The following is a 20,961-nucleotide window of genomic DNA, read 5'->3' on the forward strand; positions in this document are numbered from 1 at the left end:
TTCGTAGGTGTTTAGGTGAGACAGCCAACCTATAATTAACTGTCCTGCGGAGTTTGAAGTAAGGCGTAGAGTCGGTTACTCCCTCGGTGTTCCGGCCACCGGCTACGCACCTCAGTAGGATGTTGCCTCGGTCTCACGGCACAACTCCTACTGGCTCTCCTTTGTGCTTGATCTCGTTTCTCACTGTCTCACAATATCCTTCGCTTCATGTCTCTTTCTTAGGATACCGCCGCGGGGTGTGCAGGTGCGGTTCTGTAACGTTCTATTCTGGTCGCTAGGTGCCTGCCAGGTTCCCACGCCTGACAGGGACCCCCCTGTGTCTTCTCCCTGCAACACCCCCTGCCACGGGATGTTGCCTGAATCCAACCCAGTCAGCTTCTGACTAACTTTCTATCCAACCCCTAGTTTTACCAGTGTGAGGAGGGGCCCAATAAATAAAGCCTTTTGCTCCCCCTAGTGGCCGGAGTGTGAAGTGTAATGTGTGCTGGTGATACCTGGTCAGTAGAATTCCTTCAGTGCCATCAGACGTACCATCACTCCCCTTAGTGGCAGAGTGTCATACTGCAATGAGCAGATCTCTGGGGCGCTGCATAACATTTTTTGCTCCCGGCGGTCTGCCACAACACGGCGCAACCGTCGCACGACGGTTGCGACGTGTGTCAATGCATCGCTAATGTTAGTCTATGGGGCAAAAACGCATCCTGCAGACAACTTTGTAGGATGCGTTTTTCCCATAAACGACGCATTGCGACGTATTGAAAAAAACGCTAGTGTGAAAGTAGCCTTACTGTGAATTGCAGCATAGCTCCCAACTGTCCCAGATTCTATCTCTGGGATTTGTCTCCACTTCTAATACTCACCTCTCTGTGAAGCATTCATAGCTTTGTAGCTCCTTTTCGGGGGCAGGGCTGCATCTCTCTGCTCATTGCATAAATTAAATTACCTCCCTGATACTATTTAGAATTGAGAGTCCTCAGTGGTTTTTTCCTCCCTGAAACTGGAACCAACAATCTCATATTGGCCGGCATCAGAGAACCCAGAAGCAGATTATAATATTATACATAGAGATACTGAACATTGTATACAGCAGTGCATTTCTATGTAATTGTATTCTACAGGTGAAAAAAATGATTTTTTTGTTGCTATAATACTTCAAAAATTAATGAAAATCAATGACAAAAAAATAATTTTCTCTTTTTTAAGACAAATGCTTACTCTGCTATTTTTTAGAACAGCCCAATGTTCATTTATTAAATTTTTTGTTATTTTCTGTAACATTGTTAAAAATTATATAAATTTCTCCTCATATCTTGCATAAGAAAAAAGTGTGCAATGCCCCAAATACATGTGTTCTGTCTCCGCCATCTAATATTGTTACCCTGATTATCTCTTTGCATAATTGCAGGTTTCTCAGCATGGATGTTCATATCTTTATTTGTTTGTGATGCTTTGGCTCCCTCTAGCGGTCAGAGTTATGTTGGCAGTTCAATCTTCTGTTTTTTGTATTATCCATGTCTGATTCTCCTCCTCCTTTGCAATGCATTATGGTAGCTCAGCCTCCATTTCCCTCCATTTTTCCTTTCACTTTCCTCAGTCTGCCTTCAAGGAAAGACGCTTCACTTAATCCCCCTTGCGATTGCATTGCCGGTATGTCTTTATGCTTCCTATAGATATTTCTGCTCTATATTAGCTTAGTTTAACCAGTTGTACTCCTAGTTTAGTCACTAGCTTTCTAAATGTTATGCATAATGTATATCATGTGTATTATGTATCTGTTCTATGCCATGCACTGATTCTATGTATGTCATTGTTCACAGTTTCACCGCATCAATATACCACTACGTTTATTAAAGCACAGACTCAACCACAGTCTCCTTATTGGACTCCGGTATAGCGGTTTAGCTGACTGTATAGCTACGTATGAGCCTGCCTCAGCTAGTGAGGACAGAACAGTGAAACGGCAGCCATCCAACTAGTGGGATTCAAGTCACCGGCTACTCAGAGACTAAATACAGCTACAGCAATCTCTGCACAGCCAAGCACTTTCCCAAGACACCATGTCTCACAAATCACATAGGACAAGATCTGTTACTTCCGTCTCCTCAAAGACAACATCCATCAGCAGCGCTGTCGCCATTGCCCGCGCAAATGCTGAAGCTGCCAAAATACGAGCAAGCTTTGCTGACCAAGAGATGCAACTTAAATTAGAAAAAGCACGCCTAGATGACGAAGAGAGAAGGTCGCGCTTAGAGAGAGCCAATCAAGAGAGAAGGTTGCAGTTAGAAAAAGCACGCATAGATGATGAGAGAGCCGATCAAGAGAGAAGGTCGCAGTTAGAGAAGGCACGTGTGGATGCCGCCTTAGAAAGCCTAGCAGCAAAAAGGGAAGCTGCCGCAGCCCTCGCCGAAGCAGAATCGCTAGAAGCCGCGCAAAATCCCAAGCTGCATAGCCAAAGCAGTATGTCGAGTCTGGATTTTCCACTGCAAGACTCACCACAACGCACATCTAAGTATGTTAATGAACTTCCTAATCCAAACTATAACCCTGAACCAGTACCAAAACCAGAATACGACAGCTCCAGCAAAGTGAGCGAGAGTCGTCACGAGGCTCAGGACAGAAACAAACTCGAAAATGTGAGGCAAAACAACTCTGCTAATGACTACCTAGCCCCTCACCAGGTAACCAACGTGGATCACCCTGCTGACACACCGTACACCAGGCCGAAGCAATACGACACCGGCTGGCGCCACCCTGAGGACACTAACAGGTACGAACGCACCTCACATCATTATCAGGGCGACCCATCACCAGTATACTCTGCTGACAACCGGTTCACGACAGAATTTGCCAAGTTCTTCACACGACGTGAACTGGTTGCCAAGGGACTCATGAAATTCACTGACCGAGCTGAAGGTTACAGAGCTTGGAAAGCTTCCTTCCAAAATGTCATTAGAGACTTAAGGTACCTTCACACATAACGATATTGTTAACGATATCGTTGGTTTTTGTGACGTAGCAACGATATCGTTAATGAAATCGTTATGTGTGACAGCGACCAACGATCAGGCCCCTGCTGGGAGATCGTTGGTCGCTGAATAAAGTCCAGAACTTTATTTCGTCGCTGGACTCCCTGCAGACATCGCTGGATCGGCGTGTGTGACACCGATCCAGCGATGTCTTCACTGGTAACCAGGGTAAACATCGGGTAACTAAGCGCAGGGCTGCGCTTAGTAACCCGATGTTTATTCTGGTTACCATCCTAAAAGTAAAAAAAAACAAACACTACATACTTACCTACAGCCGTCTGTCCTCCAGCGCTGTGCTCTGCTCTCCTCCTGTACTGGCTGTGAGCGTCGGTCAGCCGGAAAGCAGAGCGGTGACGTCACCGCTCTGCTTTCCGGCCGCTGTGCTCACAGACAGTACAGGAGGAGAGCAGAGCACAGCGCTGGAGGACAGACGGCTGTAGGTAAGTATGTAGTATTTGTTTTTTTTTACTTTTAGGATGGTAACCAGGGAAAACATCGGGTTACTAAGCGCGGCCCTGCGCTTAGTTACCCGATGTTTACCCTGGTTACCGGCATCGTTGGTCGCTGGAGAGCTGTCTGTGTGGCAGCTCTCCAGCGACCAAACAGCGACGCTGCAGCGATCCGGATCGTTGTCGGTAGCGCTGCAGCGTCGCTTAATGTGAAGGGGCCTTTAGGGCTACAACACAGGGAAGAGATAGACCTGTTAGTCAAATACCTGGGAGAAGAGTCAGTCAAACACGCAGTAAGGATCAGAGACATTAATATAAACCGCCCTGAGACTGGCCTCAAAGAGATCTGGAAAAGGCTGGATGAGTGTTACAGCTCAGCAGAAGTAATAGAAAGAGCCTTGTTCAAAAGAATCGATGACTTTCCTAAAATATCTAACAAAGGTCTCCAGAAACATAGAGAGCTAAGCGACTTGCTAAAGGAAGTCCAAGTTGCCAAATACGAGGACGACCTACAGGGACTTGCATTTCTCGACACAGCCAGAGGTGTTAATCCTATAGTCCAGAAGTTGCCCTACAATCTACAGGAGAGGTGGCTCACACATGGTTCCATGTACACATACAAACACAGCGTTCCATTCCCTCCCTTCTCTGTTTTTGTAGACTTCATACACCAACAAGCGAGAATTAGAAACGATCCCAGCTTTGACTTTGCAATACCATATGCCACATCATCACCACCTGCAAATCCACGCAGAACATCTGTGGCAGTACACAAGACTTATGTTTCTTCTTCAGATTCTAATTACAGGTCTGCTGGCTGCTCCCAATCAGAGACAAAGGTGCAGGACCCTGACAAGCAGTGCCCACTTCATCAGAAGCCTCATCCTCTCCTGAAATGCAAAGCCTTCAGAGGAAAATCTATGCCAGATCGCAGAAGCTTCCTGAAAGAAAATGGTATCTGCTACAAGTGCTGCTCGTCCACAGCTCATCTCGCCAAGGACTGCAAGGTCAGTGTAAAATGCACAGAATGTGGCACCACAGACCATAACACCGCTCTACACCCTGGCCCAGCTCCATGGAGTACACAAAACACGCCTGCTGACAGTGAGCATGGCGGGGAGGAAAGGAGCACTGATACAGCTACGCCAGAGATCACTTCACAATGTACCGAGGTCTGCAAAGGGACAATAGACAGTAGGTCCTGTTCAAAAATATGCCTCGTCAGAGTATACCCGAAGGGCCATAGAGACCAAGCTGTAAGACTGTATGCTATCTTGGATGATCAGGCAGGAAAGCTACTGACTACCAAATCGAGTCTTTAAACGGACAATTCTGCCTACCGCTACCTACGATCATCGAATGTAACCAGATCCCAGACAACAGATCTGAAATCCCTACACCAGATGTAGCAATCCATCACACTCACTTAAAACGAATAGCACACCTTATACCGGAACTCGACCATCAGGCCCAGATAATTCTGCTGTTGGGGAAAGATATCCTGCAGGTTCATAAAGTGAGACGTCATATCAATGGACTCCACAATGCTCCCTATGCCCAAAGGCTAGACCTAGGATGGGTCATAATTGGCAACGTATGCTTGGGACGCATGCACGCCCCATCTTCTGTGACAAACATGCTTACAAATACATTGGAGAAAGGATGTCCATCTCTGTTTCAACCTTGTAACAATGAGTTCCATGTCAGGGAACTGCCACACAGCATCCAACTACCTGATCATCTAACAGACTTTACTCACGACAACACTATAGTGTCAGGAAGCTATGAGGATCAGTTAGGGTCCACAGTCTTCCAGAGAACTAAGCAGGACAACCAAGTGGCAATGTCTGTAGAGGACAAGTTGTTCTTAGAGGTAATGGACAAGGGACTCGTTAAAGATGAGACCAACAGCTGGGTCGCACCTCTTCCCTTCAAAACCCACAGACCACGTCTACCGAACAACAGAAATCAGGCATTACAACGTTTCTCCTCTCTCATTCGTAATCTGCAAAAGAAACCAGAGATGAAAGATCACTTTTTCTCCTTCATGTCAAAGATTTTTGAAAACCGTCACGCAGAACTAGCTCCCACTCCCAAAGACTCTGAAGAATGCTGGTTCCTACCCATGTTTGGAGTATACCACCCTAAAAAACCAGGCCAGATCAGAGTCGTGTTTGATTCCAGTGCTAAATTTAATGATGTCTCCCTGAATGACGTTCTACTGACAGGACCAGACCTAAATAACAAACTACTGGGTGTACTTATGCGCTTCCGTAAGGATTCCATTGCCTTCATCGCTGACATCCAGCAAATGTTCCATTGTTTCCTTGTGAGAGGGAGAGACAGGAACTTCCTAAGATTCTTCTGGTACAGAGACAATGATCCTACTAAAGAAGTCACGGAGTATCGCATGAGAGTGCACATCTTTGGCAACAGTCCTTCACCTGCAGTTGCCATTTACGGACTCAAAAGGTCAGCTCAGGAAGGAGAACCAGAATACTGAGCAGATGTCAGACAATTCATAGAAAAGGACTTTTATGTCGACGACTGTCTAAAAGCCATGCCTTCAAATGAGACTGCCATCAGTCTTCTCAGGAGAGCTCAGGACATGCTTGCCTGCTCAAACCTTAGGCTTCATAAAATAGCCTCAAACAGCCAAGAACTCATGCAAGCGTTCCCATCTCAGGACCTATGTAATGGTCTCAGAGACCTGGACCTGGGGTCAGACCCCGCACCAATGCAACGCAGCCTCGGGCTTCTCTGGAATCTACAATCAGACACTTTCACCTTTCAGGTCAGCCAGGAAGAAAGGCCTTTCACACGTAGAGGCGTCCTGTCTACCATCAACAGTCTGTACGACCTCTTGGGTTTCGCAGCTCCTGTTACTATACAAGGCAAGGCCCTACTAAGAGACTTAACTAGGGAAACATCTGACTGGGATGCACCTCTGCCACCTGATAAGAGGATCCAGTGGGAAGAGTGGAAGAACTCGTTAGCGGCACTCTCCAACTTGCATGTGCCAAGACCATACACCCCTGTGCCATCTACTGAGATACAGAGTCAAAGACTGTACGTATTTGCAGATGCTTCTGTCAAAGCAATTGCCGCTGTTGCCTACCTCAAAACTGTAGACTCCAAGTGTCAGTGACACATTGGTTTCGTCATGGGAAAGGCCAAACTCGCACCACAACCAGAGCACACTATACCCAGGTTAGAGCTTTGTGCCGCAGTCTTAGCCGTTGAGTTAGCGGAGTTCATCGCATCCGAAATGGATATCGACCTGACACAGGCCAAGTTCTACTCAGACAGCAAAGTAGTCCTGGGATATATCCACAACGAAAACAGGCGATTCTATGTTTATGTCAATAACAGAGTGCTACGAATCAGGAGATCAGTTCATCCAAAGCAGTGGCATTACATACCCACAGACCAGAATCCCGCAGATCATGCAACTAGAGCAGTTGACGCAAGTCGACTAGGAAGCACAACGTGGCTCTCTGGACCAAAACTATTGTACATGGAGGAATGTTTTCCAGACACCTTTGAACTAGTAGGAGAGGACTCAGATGCTGAAATCCGCCCTCAGGTGACTACACTACATACAATGACCTCTGTTATCCAGCTTGGATCTTGCAGGTTCGACAGATTCTCAAGTTGGAAGTCACTTACTCGAGCCATTACCTGCCTGACTCATATAGCTCGCTCATTCAGGACCACCAGAACTTGTAAGCCAGAAAAATGTAAAGGTTGGCATCTTTGTAAAAATACCTACGTTACCTCCGACTTAGAGTTCTCTAGAAATCACATCATCCTCACTGTTCAAAGAGAAACCTACTTTGCAGAAATCCAATGTCTTATTAGCAAAGCTCCAATACCAGTGAGCAGCATATAGAGAAAACTCGACCCATTCATCGACAACAGCGGCCTACTTAGAGTAGGAGGCTGACTCAAAGAAGCTGAGATGGAGTTTGTGGAGAAATTCCCTCTTATACTTCCTGGAAAATGTCACGTTGCCTACCGAATCATACAACATTACCACAATCTGGTCAAGCACCAAGGAAGACTATTTACAGAAGGAGCAGCGAGGCTCACCCACGAAAGTCTCATCACCTTCATGGCTGAAGCTGCAGCTATAATTAACGCAAGACCCCTGGTTCCAGTTCCTAACGACCCTGAGGAGCCTTTGTTATTGACTCCAGCTACTTTACTTACCCAGAAAACAGGACTGTCCATTGCCCCTCCAGGAGGATTCGACGCTAAGGACCTCTACAAGCGCCAATGGAGACAGGTACAAAGTCTTGCAAATACTTTCTGGGACAGGTGGCGCAAACAATATTTGTCTACCCTGCAGCCACGGACGAAGTGGCAATCTACTAAACCTAATCTGAACATAGGTGACCTTGTTCTTGTGAAAGACTGTCAAATTCATCGGAACCAGTGGCCACTTGGCCTAGTTACCGCAACGTTCCCGAGCAAGGATGGCAACGTCCGCAAAGTTGAGCTAAGGATGACCAAAGGGAATGAACCTAAGACATTTTCCAGACCGGTATCTGAACTGGTCCTATTGTTGCCTTCGGAAGAAAGGAGTAGTGACATCCGTTGATGCCAGACGGGGAGTGTTCTGTCTCCGCCATCTAATATTGTTACCCTGATTATCTCTTTGCATAATTGCAGGTTTCTTAGTATGGATGTTCATATCTTTATTTGTTTGTGATGCTTTGGCTCCCTCTAGCGGTCAGAGTTATGTTGGCAGTTCAATCTTCTGTTTTTGTATTATCCATGTCTGATTCTCCTCCTCCTTTGCAATGCATTATGGTAGCTCAGCCTCCATTTCCCTCCATTTTTCCTTTCACTTTCCTCAGTCTGCCTTCAAGGAAAGACGCTTCACTTCATCCCCCTTGCGATTGCATTGCCGGTATGTCTTTATGCTTCCTATAGATATTTCTGCTCTATATTAGCTTAGTTTAACCAGTTGTACTCCTAGTTTAGTCACTAGCTTTCTAAATGTTATGCATAATGTATATCATGTGTATTATGTATCTGTTCTATGCCATGCACTGATTCTATGTATATCATTGTTCACAGTTTCACCGCATCAATATACCACTACGTTTAATAAAGCACAGACTCAACCACAGTCTCCTTATTGGACTCCGGTATAGCGGTTTAGCTGACTGTATAGCTACGTATGAGCCTGCCTCAGCTAGTGAGGACAGAACAGCATGCAAATAAAAACTAGTAGAAAGATTTTGTGATTGTACAAAAGAAAAAGAAAAAGCAGCATCCATACCAGGTGATAGATATCCAAAAAAGATTTATTCTGCCATAAAAAGTTACAACGTTTCGGCCAGAGTGGCCTTTGTCAAGTATACAAAATATCACAATTGGCCATCTTAAATAGTGTGGAGCCCACATGGGCACCAATCACCATCAAGGGGCGGCCTTTATTAAATATACATAAAATCAGAAAATGTGTTCTTAAATAACATACATCATACAATCACATAAGCAGTAACAGCTAAATCCCATCGTTATTATTAATAGCATATATAGAAAAACGAAAACAGAGGCATAACATACATTCACAGCCCAATGGTTGTATTTGTTTTCTCGTTGTCATGGCGAGAATTCACCCAATCATTGGGTCTTCTTGGGACACATCCCCTATTTACTCCAATCGCTGTGCTTTAAAGAAAAAGGCGCAAAACACATCGCTACCCAATCCTAATTGTACTGCAGAAAGGTGTCCAATCTACCATAGGACGCCGGCGCCTGTGCACAGGGCACACCACACAGCCGATCATGTGACCGCCCCACGGTGCAGCCCAGCGTGCACGCGCCAAGCGTCACAGATCAAGCGCCGGCGCCTGCAGGAAACAGACACAGTGAGGCGTCACAGGGTCGGCCCGGAGACGCCGCAGCGTGCGAACGCCAGGAGCTCCAGCCCACCCATACGCGACACTGCGCATGCGCCCATAGTGCCGACGCGAGCATAGCCAATTCCATGGCAACCACATATGGAGATTGGTACATACACTGATTTGGCAGACAAGGAACACAGGGAGGAAAGAAAAAAAGAAGCATATATTAAGGGTCACCAATCTAACCCAAGAAGAGGTGCGAAACCGGCTAAATAAGATTAAAATAGATAAATCTCCGGGTCCGGATGGCATACACCCACGAGTACTAAGAGAACTAAGTAATGTAATAGATAAACCATTATTTCTTATTTTTAGGGACTCTATAGCGACAGGGTCTGTTCCGCAGGACTGGCGCATAGCAAATGTGGTGCCAATATTCAAAAAGGGCTCTAAAAGTGAACCTGGAAATTATAGGCCAGTAAGTCTAACCTCTATTGTTGGTAAAATATTTGAAGGGTTTCTGAGGGATGTTATTCTGGATTATCTCAATGAGAATAACTGTTTAACTCCATATCAGCATGGGTTTATGAGAAATCGCTCCTGTCAAACCAATCTAATCAGTTTTTATGAAGAGGTAAGCTATAGACTGGACCACGGTGAGTCATTGGACGTGGTATATCTCGATTTTTCCAAAGCGTTTGATACCGTGCCGCACAAGAGGTTGGTACACAAAATGAGAATGCTTGGTCTGGGGGAAAATGTGTGTAAATGGGTTAGTAACTGGCTTAGTGATAGAAAGCAGAGGGTGGTTATAAATGGTATAGTCTCTAACTGGGTCGCTGTGGCCAGTGGGGTACCGCAGGGGTCGGTATTGGGACCTGTTCTCTTCAACATATTCATTAATGATCTGGTAGAAGGTTTACACAGTAAAATATCGATATTTGCAGATGATACAAAACTATGTAAAGCAGTTAATACAAGAGAAGATAGTATTCTGCTACAGATGGATCTGGATAAGTTGGAAACTTGGGCTGAAAGGTGGCAGATGAGGTTTAACAATGATAAATGTAAGGTTATACACATGGGAAGAGGGAATCAATATCACCATTACACACTGAACGGGAAACCACTGGGTAAATCTGACAGGGAGAAGGACTTGGGGATCCTAGTTAATGATAAACTTACCTGGAGCAGACAGTGCCAGGCAGCAGCTGCCAAGGCAAACAGGATCATGGGGTGCATTAAAAGAGGTCTGGATACACATGATGAGAGCATTATACTGCCTCTGTACAAATCCCTAGTTAGACCGCACATGGAGTACTGTGTCCAGTTTTGGGCACCGGTGCTCAGGAAGGATATAATGGAACTAGAGAGAGTACAAAGGAGGGCAACAAAATTAATAAAGGGGATGGGAGAACTACAATACCCAGATAGATTAGCGAAATTAGGATTATTTAGTCTAGAAAAAAGACGACTGAGGGGCGATCTAATAACCATGTATAAGTATATAAGGGGACAATACAAATATCTCGCTGAGGATCTGTTTATACCAAGGAAGGTGACGGGCACAAGGGGGCATTCTTTGCGTCTGGAGGAGAGAAGGTTTTTCCACCAACATAGAAGAGGATTCTTTACTGTTAGGGCAGTGAGAATCTGGAATTGCTTGCCTGAGGAGGTGGTGATGGCGAACTCAGTCGAGGGGTTCAAGAGAGGCCTGGATGTCTTCCTGGAGCAGAACAATATTGTATCATACAATTATTAGGTTCTGTAGAAGGACGTAGATCTGGGTATTTATTATGATGGAATATAGGCTGAACTGGATGGACAAATGTCTTTTTTCGGCCTTACTAACTATGTTACTATGTTACTATGTAAGCATTTACAAATAACACCCCAGCTAAAGGGTGATTACAAAATACCAGACAGAATGTAATATAATGACTAGCCTCCGTCTGTGCCTCAGATGTCAAATCTCCAATCTATTGTAAAGAGAGAGAAAAAAACATTACAATGGGCTTGTGATTGTACACACTGCTATTATTTTGAATAATGCTGTATGTACCCTTCCCCTCCTTTAACCTGCTGTTTCCTAACTTTAGGCCCACAGCTGTCAGTCGCCTGTCACTAAATGAACAATTACTATTTATTTTCTTAGATAGTGTGCCTGAACCACACTGTTATACTGTACCTAACGATTGTGATGAGCAAAAGTGGCCTCCTGATTCCTCACTGCAACAGTTTTTTCCCAAACAATTTGGATTAGCAAATAGAGCCTCCTGGCTGAACCCCTATATTAGGCCTAATGATTTTTAAGATAAATCATTCCTTCTTATTTGTCACTGAACCATATTTTTATCACAAACGATTTGATTTAGCAAATTTGGCCTCCTGGCTGCACTCCAATATTAGGCCCAACGATTTTTAAGTGGAACTCTAGCCTTCTGATTTCTCACCGACGAACAGTTTTATCCCAAATGATTTGCATTAGCAAATTGGGCCTCCTGAGACTGCAACAACATTTTTTGGACAATCTAGTAAGATACTGGAAGATTGATTTAATACAAAACAGAATCCTATCTAGTTAGCTGACAAGTTCACTTGCAGCACTATCAGGTGTGGCTTCTCTGCACTGTGACACTGAGAAAATGGCACCACCAAAACAAGCTCAAGATATCTGCTTTTTATATGGCCAGTGACATGTAACTTCAATCGCCAATCACAGAACAACTTGTGTCGTCGTGACATTGTGGATGGTTTCCGCGCTGTGATTGGCTGTCGAAATTTACACACATTAAGTTATTAAAGAAAAATGAAAAAATAAATTACACTCTGCAGCTCCTCTGACCTAGACACACCCTGTCTCCCCAACTCATCACACAGCATCACTTTCCTAGCCAAAGTAATAACAAAACATTAGTGGAAGCGCAATGATTTACCAAACTGTGACCGAATTTTGCCGACTTTGATTAAAAATGTTCATGAAACCGAACACGAATCCGAATGTGCAACATTCGTGACGAATTTCAGATTGGCGAACGTTTTCCAAACAAGTTCGCTCATCTCTAGTCCCAACTAGAGACGAGCAAGACACGCAAATGATGTCGCAACAGCCCTGGGTGATCAGAAGTCATGTCGGGGACGTTGGAAGGTAAGAGTCACAGATCTCCCTTCCATCCCCCCAGGTACCACTGACTTGGATGCTGGACCCAACCATCCCGAATACAGCGGGCAGCCCTAGACTTGGGTCCACACCTGGCAGTCTCAGGCATCTGCTAAATATCCCTCACTACCACCTCTCCTCTGTTATCTTCTTCTTCCAGGGTAGAAAGAAGCAGTAGATGGGCATGCTTTGGGTTGTAACCAGGCGCATGGTTAAAATTTGTCTGTCTTTCGGTTCTTAAAAAGTTGGGAGGTATGATTACAGTGAATAGGAGTGTTACAATACCACATATGGTAAAGCACAATAATCCTATTTAGACAACATTTATACTATGGGTGATGTAGAAAAACTACACCATACACTAGATATTCTGTGAGTAATGTCTGTAACTTAGCACATTATATCAAGCTGTGCTTTTCTGAAGGCTTTTACAGCTGAATTAACTTGCTGCGTTGTCATGGCAACTGTTAGTTTGATGCTAATAGATTTTACTAAGGACATACTGTGAAAGGCTTAACAAATAAATTTGTTTGACACGAGAAACATCATGTCAAATTTACCACAGCTATGTAATATTTTATTATGGCTTTGCGCAAAACTTAAATATGGCTAATTTACTATCGATTCAGTAAAGGGGCAATTTGGCTGCAATGCAAAAATGACTTAATTATGTGCAGCAATAATTAAAATACAGCAATTTATCCCCCCGGTCTTGAAAACAATTAATTTATACATAGCTTGCTGAACGGTGCCAAATTTCCAATGTTCAGAAGTAAATGCGAGGAACTATTAGAAAGGCTGCCTGGGTAGACTGGGATTGTTTGTCAGTTGTATCTTAATTTTTTATGCAGCCATGTTGGAAATAATAAGCAGAATGCAGAATTGTTAGATTTTTTGAATGTTTACCAAATGGACTGGTTTATGAGGTATTTTGCAAGTGAAAGACAGTTTATAAAATGAAATGGAATGTAAAACAATAAAAAAGTAATACAATTAAAATGTAGTTTAAAAAGAAAAACACTAAAAATATGCTGAAGATAATTAAAAATTTTCATTTATTAATAAATATCATATATTATTTAAATATATGTATTTAAAGATTTAGCCAGGGACCATAGTTGAAGGCAAGACTATTTACAGTGGGGCAAAAAAGTATTTAGTCAGTCAGCAATAGTGCAAGTTCCACCACTTAAAAAGATGAGAGGCGTCTGTAATTTACATCAAAGGTAGACCTCAACTATGGGAGACAAACTGAGAAAAAAAAATCCAGAAAATCACATTGTCTGTTTTTTTATCATTTGTTTTGCATATTATGGTAGAAAATAAGTATTTGGTCAGAAACAAACAATCAAGATTTCTGGCTCTCACAGACCTGTAACTTCTTCTTTAAGAGTCTCCTCTTTCCTCCACTCATTACCTGTAGTAATGGCACCTGTTTAAACTTGTTATCAGTATAAAAAGACACCTGTGCACACCCTCAAACAGTCAGACTCCAAACTCCACTATGGTGAAGACCAAAGAGCTGTCAAAGGACACCAGAAACAAAATTGTAGCCCTGCACCAGGCTGGGAAGACTGAATCTGCAATAGCCAACCAGCTTGGAGTGAAGAAATCAACAGTGGGAGCAATAATTAGAAAATGGAAGACATACAAGACCACTGATAATCTCTCTCGATCTGGGGCTCCACGCAAAATCCCACCCCGTGGGGTCAGAATGATCACAAGAACGGTGAGCAAAAATCCCAGAACCACGCGGGGGGACCTAGTGAATGAACTGCAGAGAGCTAGGACCAATGTAACAAGGCCTACCATAAGTAACACACTACGCCACCATGGACTCAGATCCTGCAGTGCCAGACGTGTCCCAATGCTTAAGCCAGTACATGTCCGGGCCCGTCTGAAGTTTGCTAGAGAGCATTTGGATGATCCAGAGGAGTTTTGGGAGAATGTCCTATGGTCTGATGAAACCAAACTGGAACTGTTTGGTAGAAACACAACTTGTCGTGTTTGGAGGAAAAAGAATACTGAGTTGCATCCATCAAACACCATACCTACTGTAAAGCATGGTGGTGGAAACATCATGCTTTGGGGCTGTTTCTCTGCAAAGGGGCCAGGACGACTGATCCGGGTACATGAAAGAATGAATGGGGCCATGTATCATGAGATTTTGAGTGCAAACCTCCTTCCATCAGCAAGGGCATTGAAGATGAAACGTGGCTGGGTCTTTCAACATGACAATGATCCAAAGCACACCGCCAGGGCAACGAAGGAGTGGCTTCGTAAGAATCATTTCAAGGTCCTGGAGTGGCCTAGCCAGTCTCCAGATCTCAACCCTATAGAAAACCTTTGGAGGGAGTTGAAAGTCCGTGTTGCCAAGCGAAAAGCCAAAAACATCACTGCTCTAGAGGAGATCTGCATGGAGGAATGGGCCAACATACCAACAACAGTGTGTGGCAACCTTGTGAAGACTTACAGAAAACGTTTGACCTCTGTCATTGCCAACAAAGGATATATTACAAAGTATTGAGATGAAATTTTGTTTCTGACCAAATACTTATTTCCCACCATAATATGCAAATAAAATGTTAAAAAAACAGACAATGTGATTTTCTGGATTTTTTTTTTCTCAGTTTGTCTCCCATAGTTGAGGTCTACCTATGGTGTAAATTACAGACGCCTCTCATCTTTTTAAGTGGTGGAACTTGCACTATTGCTGACTGACTAAATACTTTTTTGCCCCACTGTATATGGGAAATCTTCAGCTACTTAGAGTGGGCTCGGAAAAGCAGGTAAGGGCGGAATTGGACCAGTCCAATCTTTGGCTATGGTCCCCGATTGGATCTTCTAACTACATTTAGTCTAAAACGTCGGAGCATTTCAGAGAAAGATATACTTAGCCACAATCGTGCAGGCAGGCTGTGATACATGAATCACGAGACAGGGTCACTTTTTAAAAAATCCTACAATCACAACTAGGGAAGGTTAGGAGGAGATTACTGTTTTATCATGAAGAGTAAAATGTGTCAGTAGTTAGATAGATTTTTTAAAAAGTTTCATAGACTGATGAGACGAGACTCTTCACAGACCAGACAGATGGGCTCATGGATTAATAATGTGCTCAGACCTCCGCTTCAATGCTAGCAAAGATGAGCTAGTTGAACTTTTTCATGTTGAAGATGGACTCAAAATCAACTCCCAAACCTACTGCCAGTTTTTACAAGACACTTTCTTCAAGCAGTAGTACAGAAAAAACTATGCATCTTTCAAGAAAACCATGATTTTTGTGCAGGACCATGCTCCATCCCACACATTTAAGTACTCCACTGCTTGGCTGCCAGAAAAGACCGTAAAGATGAAAGATTAAGGAAATGGCCCCTTCCTCACCAGACCTAGACCCTATTGAGAACTTGCGGGCTTTTCTTAAATGGGAGATTTACAGTGAAGGAAAACAGACTCCTCTGAACACTGTCCGGGAGGCTGTGGTTGGTGCTGCCCAAAAAACTGATTGTCGGCAGATTAAGAAACTGACAGACTTCATGGTGGAAGGCTTATGACTGTTAGTAAAAAGAAGAGCGGCTATATTGGACACTGATATTTTTTTAATTGTAAGAAATGAATTATTGTACGTTTTGAGTTGTTTGTTTATTATTCTCACTCTATTAGATGAAAATAAACAATTGAGATTGGACAATTTATGTTTTCATTTAGTTGCACTATAAATCTGCATACTAATAATTGTCCAATAATTCTGAACACATAGGTATTCTTATACGAAAGAGAGCCTTATTTTTATTTCCTTAAATATTAAGGTTTCAGGTTTCTTAATCTTTTGGATTGAATGACAGCACAGTAGTTGTTCAATAATAAAAAATAATCATCTAATATACAAATTGCCTAATAATTGCACACACAATTGGAAACTAGACCCCTTAAGGAACTTATCTAGATGTGTGATGAGCACTCTGAACCCCCAAGTTTATAACGTAGAGCCGTGAAAATAAAAAATCATATTTTTTCCACAAAAATGATATGTTCGCCCCCAAATTTTTATTTTCACAAGGGTAACAGGAGAAATTAGACCTCGAAAGTTGTTGTATAATTTGTCCTGAGTATGCCGATACCCTATATGTGGGGATAAACCACTGTTTGGGCGCACGGTAGATCTCGGAAGGAAAGGAGCGCCGTTTAACTTTTTCAATGCCGAATTGGCTGGAATTGAGATCGGACACCATGTCGCGTTTGGAGAGCCCCTGATGTGATTAAACAGTGGAAACCCAAAACAAGTGACACCATTTTGGAAACTAGACCCCTTAACGAACTTATCTGGAAGTGTGGTGAGCACTTTGAACCCCCAAGTGCTGCACAGAAGTTTATAACGCAGAGCCGTGAAAATAAAACATTTTTTCATCAAAAATGATTTTTTTATCCCACATTTTTTTATTTTCACAAGGCTAACAGGAGAAATTGGACCCCAAAAGTTGTTCTCCAGTTTGTCCTGAGTACGTTGATGCCCCATATCTGGGGGGACCACTGTTTGGGCACATGGCAGAGCTTGGAAGAGAAGGAGCGCCATTTTGAAATGTAGACTTTGATAGAATAGTCTGCGGGGGTCATGTTGCGTTTGCAGTGCCCCTGTGCTTAAACAGTAGAAACCCCAAATAAGTGACCACATTTTGGAAACTAGACCCCTTAAGGAACTTATATAGATGTGCGGTGAGCATTTTGAACCCCCAAGTGCTTCACAGAGGTTTATAACACTGAGCCATGAAAATAAAAAAATCTTTTTTTTCCTCAAAAAAGATTTTTTAGCCCACAATTTTTTATTTTCACAAGGGTAACAGAAGAAATTGAACCCCAAAAGTTGTTTTGCAGTTTGTCTTCAGTACGCCTATATCCCATATGTGGGGGGGACCACTGTTTGGGTGCATGGAAGAGCTCAGAAGGGAAGGAGAGCCATTTTGGAATGCAGACTTTGATAGAATAGTCTGCGGGAATCATGTTGCGTTTGCTGAGCCCCTAATGTGCTTAAACAGTAGAAACCCCACATAAGTGACCCCATTTTGGACACTAGAGCCCCAAAGGAACTTATCCAGATGTGTAGTGAGCACTTTGAACTCCCGAGTGCTTCACAGAAGTTTATAATATAGAGCCATGAAAATAAAAAATCATATTTTTTCCACAAAAGTGATCTTTTTACCCCAAAATTTTTACTTTCACAAGTGTAACAGGAGAAATTGGACAGCTAAAGTTGTTGTGCAATTTGTCCTGAGTATACTGATACCCCATATGTGGGGGGAGACCACTGTTTGGGCACACGTCGGGGCTCGGAAGGGAAGTAGTGATATTTTGGAATGCAGACTTTGATGGAATGGTCTGCGGGCATCATATTGCGTTTGCAGAGCCCTTGATGTGCCTAAACAGTAGAAACCCCCAACAAGTAACCCTATTTTGGAAACTAGACCTCCCAAGGAGCTTATCTAGATGTGTGTTGAGCACTTGAAACACCCAAGTGCTTCACAGACGTTTTTAGCGCAGAGCCGTGTAAATAAAAAAATCATTTTTTTCCACAAAAATGATTTTTTTAATCCCCAATTTTTTGTTTTCCCAAGGGTAACAGGAGAATTTGGACCCCAAAGGTTGTTGTTCAATTTGTTCTGAGTACGCTGATGCCCCAAATTTGGGGGTAAACCACTCTTTGGGCGCACAGCAGAGTTCAGAATGGAGGGAGCACCATTTGACTTTTTGAGCGCAAAATTGGCTGGAATCAATGGTGGTGCCGTGTCACAGTTGGAGACCCCCTGATGTACCTAAACAGTGGAAACTCCCCAATTCTAACTCTAACCCCAGCACACCCCTAACCCTAATCCCAACCCTAACCATAACTCTAATTACAACCCTAACACCAACATACCCCCTAACTCTAATTTCAACCGTAACCCTAATCCCACCCTAATCCCAACACACCCCTAACCCCAACCCTAACCATAACCCTAACCACACACCTATCCCTAATCCTAATCCGAACTCTAATCCCAACCCTAACCCTAATCCAAACCCTAATCCCAACCCTAACCCTAATTCCAACCCTAATCCAAACTCTAATCCCAACCCTAACACTAATCCCAACCCTAACCTTAATCCCAACTCTAACCCTAACTTTAGCCCCAACCCTAAGGGTATGTTTCCACAGGGTGTAATCTCTGTGCTTTGGATGCAGCGGATACGCAGCGCTGCCCAAAGCGCTGCCCCATGTTGTACGCGCGGTGACTCCGCATGTGTTCATTGAACACATGCCGAATCAACACATCATATTCATAGACTGGGTAATTTATGTTGCGGAGACGGAGCATCTCCACAAGATAAATAGACATGATGCGGTCTGGAAAGATGCACCGGATGTGGCCCTGCATGCATAGTGGAGACAGGACTTCATAAAATCCCCTCCACTATGCTTTAACATCTGGGTGCTGCAGACTGAACGCTGCTGCTGTGCGCAGCATCAAATCAGCACTAGGGTTGAGCAAAACGGGTCGGCCAGATTCAGAAGTCGCCGACTTTTGGCAAAGTCGGGTTTCATGAAACCCGACCCGACCCCTGTGTGGGGTCGGCGATCTTCTGATCTGGAATCGCAATTCTGATACCAAGTTCCGATATGTTTAAGATATCGGGAATCGGCATCGGAATTCATATTTAAGTGTAAAATAAAGAATAAAAAAAAAAAAATATTGATATACTTACCCTCGGATGCGCCCTGGTTCTCACCGGCAGCCTTCCTTCCTAAGAATCAGTGCCTGAAGGGCCTTCGATGACATCGCGGCTTGTCATTGGTCGCGTGAGCGGTCACATGGGCGTCACGCGACCATTCACAAGCTGCGACGTCATCTAAGGTCCTTCAGGCGCTAATTCTTAGGAAGGAAGCGTCCGAGGGCGCGTCCGAGGGTGAGTATATTCCTAATAGGTATATACTCACCCTCGGACGTGCCCTGGTTCTAACCCGCAGTCTTCCTTCCTAAGAATCAGCGCCTGAAGGACCTTAGATGACGTCGCGGCTTGTGATTGGTCGCGTGACGCCCATGTGACCGCTCACGCGACCAATCACAAGCCGTGACGTCATCGAAGGTTCTTCAGGCGCTGATTCTTAGGAAGGAAAGCTGCCGATGAGAACCAGGGCGCGTCCGAGGGTAAATATATCAATATTTTTTATTTTGATTCTTTATTTTACACCTAAATATGGATCCCAGGGCCTGAAGGAGAGTTTCCTCTCCTTCAGACCCTGGGAACCATTAGAAACCCAATGCACTGCATTGGGTTTCGTGTTTCGGCCGACCCCGACCCCGACTTTTCTATAGGATCGGCCGATTTCACTCGACCCGACTTTTGAAAAAGTCGGGTTTCGTGAAACCCGACCCGATTCTATAAAAAGAAAAGTCGCTCAACCCTAATCAGCACCAAATCCTGAATGAATCCTTAACATGGAAACATACCCAAACCCTAACCCTTAGCCCAAACCCTATACCTAGCCCTAACTTTAGCCCAACTCACTTTAGCCCAACTGTAACCCTAATGGGAAAAAAGAAATAAATATATTTTCTTTATTTTATTATTGTTCCCTAACTAAGGGGGTAATAAAGAGGGGGGGGTTATTTACTTTTTTTTATTTTGATCACTGTGATACGGTCTATCACAGTGACCAAAATGAGCCAATAGGAAGAATCATCCTATTGTTGCCCGGGTGCCAGCCGGCAGATCTTGGCAGGTGCACTGCGCATGCGCCCGCCATTTTTTTGTAACTTGGGAATGCTTCCATTGATCTCGGTGATTGTTTTCTCATGACATTAAGTACTTCATGATAATGGTTACATTTCTTTATTAAAAAATGGAAATTTGGCGAAAATGTTGAAATTTGCCCAATTTTCCAACTTTCAATTTTCATGCCCTTAAATCACACAGATATGTCAGACAAAATACTTAATAAGTAACATTTCCTACATGTCTACTTTACATCAGCACAATTTTGGAACCAACTTTTTTTGGGTTAGGGAGTTACAAGGGTTAAAAGTTGACCAGCGATTTCTCATTTTTACAACACCATTTTTTTAGGAACTATGAGGGGTGTATATGATACAAAATACCCAAAAGTGACACCATTCTAAAAACTGAACCCGCAAGGTGGGCTAAACCACATTCAAGAAGTTTATTAACCCTTCTGGTATTTCACAGGAATTTTTGGAATGTTTAAAAAAAATGAACATTTAACTTTTTTCACAAAAAAATTACTTCAGATCCAAATTTTTCATTTTTCAAAGCTTAACAGGAGAAATTGGACCCCAAAAGTTATTGTGCAATTTGTCCTAAGTACACTGATACCCCATATGTGGGGGAAACCACTGTTTGGTCGCATGGCAGATCTTGGAAGGGAAGGAGCGCGTTTGACTTTTTCAATGCAAAATTGGCTGGCATTGAGA

This window comes from Ranitomeya imitator, chromosome 6 (assembly GCF_032444005.1).
Source record: "Ranitomeya imitator isolate aRanImi1 chromosome 6, aRanImi1.pri, whole genome shotgun sequence".
Lineage (NCBI taxonomy): Eukaryota > Metazoa > Chordata > Amphibia > Anura > Dendrobatidae > Ranitomeya > Ranitomeya imitator.